Source organism: Perca fluviatilis, chromosome 19 (assembly GCF_010015445.1).
Source record: "Perca fluviatilis chromosome 19, GENO_Pfluv_1.0, whole genome shotgun sequence".
Lineage (NCBI taxonomy): Eukaryota > Metazoa > Chordata > Actinopteri > Perciformes > Percidae > Perca > Perca fluviatilis.
In genome coordinates, this window is record NC_053130.1 from 10436340 (window position 1) to 10442802 (window position 6463).

The 6463-nt window shown below is 41.9% G+C and overlaps 1 long non-coding RNA gene across 2 annotated transcripts in view; it reads right to left on the reverse strand.

Annotated features, from left to right (window-relative positions):
- Window positions 1-1951, reverse strand: part of LOC120547508 — an 87467-nt gene extending 85516 nt beyond the window's left edge. For both annotated transcript variants that reach the window (XR_005637069.1, XR_005637070.1), the window contains exon 1: window positions 1692-1951. This is a non-coding gene — a long non-coding RNA (uncharacterized LOC120547508). The remainder of the gene's footprint in view (window positions 1-1691) is intronic.
- Between the last annotated feature and the right edge of the window lie 4512 nt (window positions 1952-6463).

Sequence of the window (6463 nt, forward strand, 5' to 3'; positions counted from 1 at the left end):
CAGTTCATCTACATCTTTACTTTTAATGAGTCCAAATGGTGGAGAAAAGGTGGTGAATGTGCAAAAAAAGGTTATAGAAATTTCATCTGTCATCTCAGGCTATTTCCTCGAATATTTGAAGTTCTGCAGGAAACGGAACTAAGACATTTCTTAAGAATTGAAAATAAGAGAAAGGTTGTGCATTTACACCAGGTTGTGTCATTATTAGGAAAACAAATGAAGGAAATATTCTTTGCAGTGTGATAATGAGTTCAGATAATGTTGGAAATATTAAAACAATGTGACAAATCTGAGCCAACAAATGACTGAAATGTCACCTTAATTTGAGTTGTAATTGTAGTGCTGTAATGATAAATCAATCCTTCACAAAGAAAAAGAGGACCTTAGACTTCCAGAGCTTACAACTGCATCTCACGGTTTTAATCAGTGGATAGCACTTGCTTAGATGTCATCGTCTAATGGAAGATGACGTGAGATGCAGTTGAAGGCCCAAGAAAAACCTAGTATGTGGAACTTGACTTCAGTTTTTACGCAAACTACCATTTCCAAGGACAAGGCCCTCCAGTTAAGGAACTTACATCCAAGTGCAGGCAGCTTCAACAATATTATTGTTGTATAGGGGGCCTGTAGTTCGTAGGGTTAATGTAAAAGAAGAAAAAAAAAAACGCTGAGGAAGATTGTGTGATGCAATCGAAAGCACCGACTACTAAATTGACCTTGAGGCGGGATTGTGATTAGTACCTGTCCTGTGCAATTGCAAAACCTGAATCCGACGAGGCAGAGTGAGAACATGTCTTATCAACATCTACATTTGTTTTTTCACTGTAACATTCAGCTGTCACAAATTTCATTCAAATTAAACTCAATTAGCCTATGCATCGGATTCTTTCTTCATTATTCTGACGCTGCAGCACAATGTACGTCATTCTAAACAGATAAAAACCATCATTTGTCAGTTTGTTTTGTCATTATGGTTTAAACAAAAGCACAATCAGTTGTGTTTTTGAAGTCTCAATTCTGAGGTATGAGCACACAAAAAAAGGCAGTCATACTCATGGAGGACCTGAACGCAGCATCTCATAGTGACTTCGTAAGTGACGCCCATTGGATTCTGGCAAGACTCTCTCAAGGAGGTGACGCTCACCAATCAAACTTCCCATACCGATAAGGATCAGACTATAAAAAGATCAGTGAAGTTCACACAAGTCACAAGAATATTAATAATACCCAGGTGCTGCTTCTGACGCGTGTGGTTCATTCATGGATACAAAATACGGATAGGGTGCAAAACCAAGTCAAAGAAAAACGTTTCAAGTCATTCAATCACGTTTTTAAAAAATTCAAAAAGGAAGAGGAAGACCGGGTTACTATCTCTGTCTGACACCGCATACTTCCTTTTATCTTGCACAAACCGCCCATTCCGCATGAGTGAGCTGAAGTATGCACGGCCCTCAAACCTCCCTGAAGTTCTGAAGAATTCTTACCATCAGTTCTGCAGTGTCTACTTGCAAAACGTGTTGAAATATCGCTGTGAAGTCGCACAAATTCAACCTGAGTGAATGCAGAGTTTTTATCAAAGTCACAATCTGCTTCCTTGTTTGAACTTTGAAGAGCGCACAGCTGTGAAGTGGAGAACTTAACGGAGTTTAATGCGTTTTAATTCATAAAAGAAATTGAACTCTCTGACTTACCCCACATCACTGGCGGTCAGGCGCAAACTTTGCACGTCTTTTTCTTTTTCCAACTGCCAACACAGGCGCACATCTGCACCAGCGCTGACACATTTTCTTTCACTTTCAATCTTTTGCACTGCAGAATAAAAATCATCAACACAGTCAGGAAACCATGTGTGCGCTGTCTCTGTCTCTCTCTGCGTCTGTCCTAACTAACTTTCTTAATTGCTGCACCAGAGTTTTCCTGAGCAGCTCCACCATTCATACTGAAGTGGTTGCGAGACTTGCACTGTAATACATTTTCGTATTTTTTGGTCACACCCACCTCCTGTCAGTCCGTCCCTCTCTACTGCACAAGGGGAAACCTCGTCATGAATGGAGCTCTGTGATTAATCTGGATCCCACACACAAACAGGGAGACGTGAAATGTACTGAGGTGTATTTTCATCCTATTTTATTTGATCATTCTATATAACATGTATTTGAGCTTTATCTGAACATTTAGGACTGGCATCTAAGATTCGACAGGAGACCTCGTATGAACTTTACTCTACTTTCAGAAGACACCTCTCTGGAAACATCTGACATTCGTTATCAGTGGGGCCTCGAGACAAGGCCAGTTGGCTTTTAGCCATTGGTCAAAGTATTGTTTCCTCCCCCATCTATGTTATAGAATATATACCATGTTCACAGTACATAGATACATTCTTTCGTTTAAGAATTGCTTGACGGTATAAACACACCTATCACTGACCCTTATGAACAATGGGGGGCTGCTTGGGCTGCTTCTACTGCAAAGTACACACATTAACTGGTATACTTGACTTGGAAGTGTAGGAAATACTGTAGGCTACAGCGAACGTGTCTGAAAATCATCTTTAAAAAGGTAAATATTTCTGAATAAGAACTCAATGTTTTCATTATGATGGTCCAAAGAGAGAATGACTTAGAGGCCTGTTCCAACTCTGCCTAACAAGGCTGTATTTTGAGCTAAATGCTAATATTGGCATGATAGCATGCTGATGTTTAGCAGATAACGTTTACCATATTAACCATCTTAATTTAGCGTCTTAGCATGCTAACATTTGATAATTAGCAACTAACACCAAGTAGCCTAGGCTGATGGCAACTGCATACATTGCAGGTTGGTCATAAATCAAATAATTTGACAAATTAAATCTTTGAAAAATTAGGATATCATAAAGTGTTTAGGATTTGTCATTTGGGGACCATGAATGTCTGTAGGCTACATAATTTCATGACTACCTATGAAATAGTTGTTGAGATATTTCAGTTGGACCAAAGTGGTAAACCGACTGACAAAAGCCAAAGTGACAAAACTGACAAAGCCATCTCCAGTGTCAGAAAATCCAAGGTAAATGTCTCTACATGAGAATTTATCTGGTGGATGTCTTCACTACAATTGGTCTTCAAGTTCTTGTTTCCACCCACCTGGGAGTCCAAGCAGTGTAAATCAAACCTACTTATTTGTAAGTAAGCTATTATACCGTTTTATTTATTTATTCACTGTACAATTATGTGGGTGGCCAAAAAGAGGATGATGCAGATTGGTTCTCGTACTGACCACCAAGCTTCAAAGTTCAATTTATTAATCCATAAATCATGGAAATTACAGAATACTAATCAAGAAACACTGATTACAGAACATACTGTAAGATATAAATAGCTGAAACCATAGATTAAAACCACATAAAACTATATGCCACAATAAATAAATAGAACTATAAAAATACCATAAAAAAGTATTTACTAAGAAAATCCACATCAGCCACATGCAGAGGATGTCTGTCTTTTTTTTTTCTCCCATGCTTCATATAGCCTTCTAATAATACAGGACATTATGCAGATATATTAAAAGAAGTCATGCATTAACAAAAAAAAAGTCAGGGAAATTCAGCACATTTTCATGAACACACACACACACACACACACACACACACACACACACACACACACACACACACACACACACAGTAAAAGCAGAAGTTATGGCAGAAGCTGGGGTGACTTCCCTGCAGCGTGTTTCGTTCATTCTTGATGCCTTGCTCAAAAGTAGACATAGGATGTTAATAGAGGGTCATTGTGTCCTTGTCACTGCTCTGCATGTTTGGAAGTGTCAACCTTTGTCAGTAATTGTTCACGCTCAAGCTTCAATGGGATAGATACAATGACTTCCTCACATGGACACACTTTTTACAGAAGTGGCCCGAGATGAACCCTGGCTTGTTTCTGCATAAATGCTTAGTGAGAAATTTCCTGTTGCGATTTACATAATGTGTGTGGTGAAAACGCTGTTGGTAGTAGCGTTGCCTTAATGTCGAAAAGTGGACGTTAGAAGAGAGGAAAGTACAGATGTGGTGTCAGGTCGGGATTTTGAAAAAGTAGAGATGTTTCAATAATTTTGTTCCACAAATAACCCAAATGTCATATTCTTATAAGATAAATCTGAGGAACAGACAGTGGGATTTCTGTATGTTGGATTTAAACTTAGTAAATTAAGTTAGTAAGGGTGTGATAAAATATTACCAAAATCAATGGGTTGGGTTCCCCACATGGAGTTCCAAGATAAATCTGACATGAGAGGATTAACAGGGTAAGAAAGCTGAAAGACATTGCTACGTTTTAAAAGGAATAGTTTGACATTTTGGAAAATATGTGTACACTTACATGAAAGGATTGATACAATTCTCACATTTGTCTGTTAAATATGAAGCAAGAGGCAGCAGGTGATTAGCTTAGCTTAGCTCAGCATAAAGACTCAAAACAGGGGACAACAGAAAGCCTGGTGGCCGGGTTTGCCATGGAGCCCGGCCGGGCATAGCCCTAGGAAGCAACGTGGCACCTCCCTCTCCATCCCATGGGCCCATCACCTGTAGGAGGAACCGCTGGGGTCGGGTGCGCTGCCATACGGGTGGGGGGAGAGGGGGGACTCTGACTGTTGTTTGTGCATATGCACAAAACAAAAGTTTGGAGTATTCTGCTTTCTTGGAGACCTCGAATGGAGTCCTGCATGCGGTTCCAGTGGGGGACTCCGTAGTTCTGCTGGGGGACTTCAACGCACGTGGGCAATGATGGAGACATATGGAGAGGTGTGATTGGGAGGAATGGTCTCCCTGATCTAAACCCGAGTGGCTGTTCATTGTTGGACTTCTGTGCAAGTCATGGATTGTCTATAACGAACACCATGTTCGAACATAGGGATGCTCATAAGTGTATTTGGTACCAGAGAACCCTAGGCCAAAGGTCAATGATCGATATTATAATCGTATCATCTGATCTGAGGCCGTATGTTTTGGACACTCTGATAAAGAGATGGGCGGAGATGTCAACCGATCACCATCTGGTGGTGAGTTGGGTCAGGGGAAGACTCTTGACTGACCTGGTAAGCCCAAACGGGAGATAATGTGGGAGGTGCTGCGGGAGTATGGGGTGAGGGGGTCCCTTATCAGGGCCATCCAATCTCTGTATGACCAAAGAGAGCTGTGTCCGGGTACTCAGCAGTAAGTCAGACAAGTTTCAGGTGAGTGCTGGCTTCCGCCAGGGCTGCGCTTTGTCACCAATCCTGTTTGAGAGATTTATGGACAGGATATCGAGGTGTAGTCGGGGTGGGGAGGGGTTGCAGTTTGGTGGGCTGGGGATCTCATCGCTGCTTTTTGCAGATGACGTGGTCCTGATGGCATCATCGGCCTGTGACCTTCAGCACTCACTGGATCGGTTCGCAGCCGAGTGTGAAGCGGCTGGGATGAGGATCAGCACCTCTAAATCTGAGGCCATGGTTCTCAGCAGGAAACCGATGGAGTGCCTACTCCAGGTAGGGGATGAGTCCTTACCCCAAGTGAAGGAGTTCATACCTTGGGGTCTTGTTCGCGAGTGAGGGGACAATGGAGCGGAGAATCGGCGCAGCGGGGGCGGTATTACATTCAATTTATCGCACCGTTGTGACGAAAAGAAAGCTGAGCCAGAAGGCAAAGCTCTCGACCTACCGGTCAATTTTTGTTCCTATCCTCACCTATGGTCATGAAGGCTGGGTCATGACCGAAAGAAAGAGATCCAGGGTACAAGCGGCTGAAATGGGTTTCCTCAGGAGGGTGGTTGGCGTCTCCCTTAGAGATAGGGTGAGAAGCTCAGTCATCCATGAGGAACTCAGAGTAGAGCCGCTGCTCCTTTGTGTCGAAAGGAGCCAGTTGAGGTGGTTTGGGCATCTGGTAAGAATGCCCCCTGGGTGCCTCCCTAGGGAGGTGTTCCAGGCATGTCCAGCTGGGAGGAGGCATGGAACCTGCCATACAACCATGAATTATACTGGAAAATAAACATTGGTTCTTGTACGGATTAAACAAACAAGATATGAAATGTTCATTAGTGATTTCTCTATCATTTCTTCTTTCATGTTGTGGTCACATTTCAAAATCAAACTTTAGTGTCAATTACTCATGATGCAGGAATTTAACCAGTTGATTGAATGAGTAGAACTGTGTGGAACTTAAAAGAAAGTAAATGTTGAGATTCTGGTGTGTCAGCTCCTATGATGTACTTAAAAGATTTCAAAGGATACAATTAAGGTCAACTTAAAAAAGCCCTATTTTTGAAATCCTCTTCTTTACTACTTTGCTATATTACCCATAGTTTTGTCTCCTTGGTGGTCCACAGTCAGGCTGGGTTTAATAAGGAAGCTGCTGTCAAATTAGAGTCCTTGAAAATGTCCTTTGTTAGGGGATTTATGTAAGGGTTAGAATGAAATGCACTTCATCCTCTGTGCGCCTGTGTGTAGA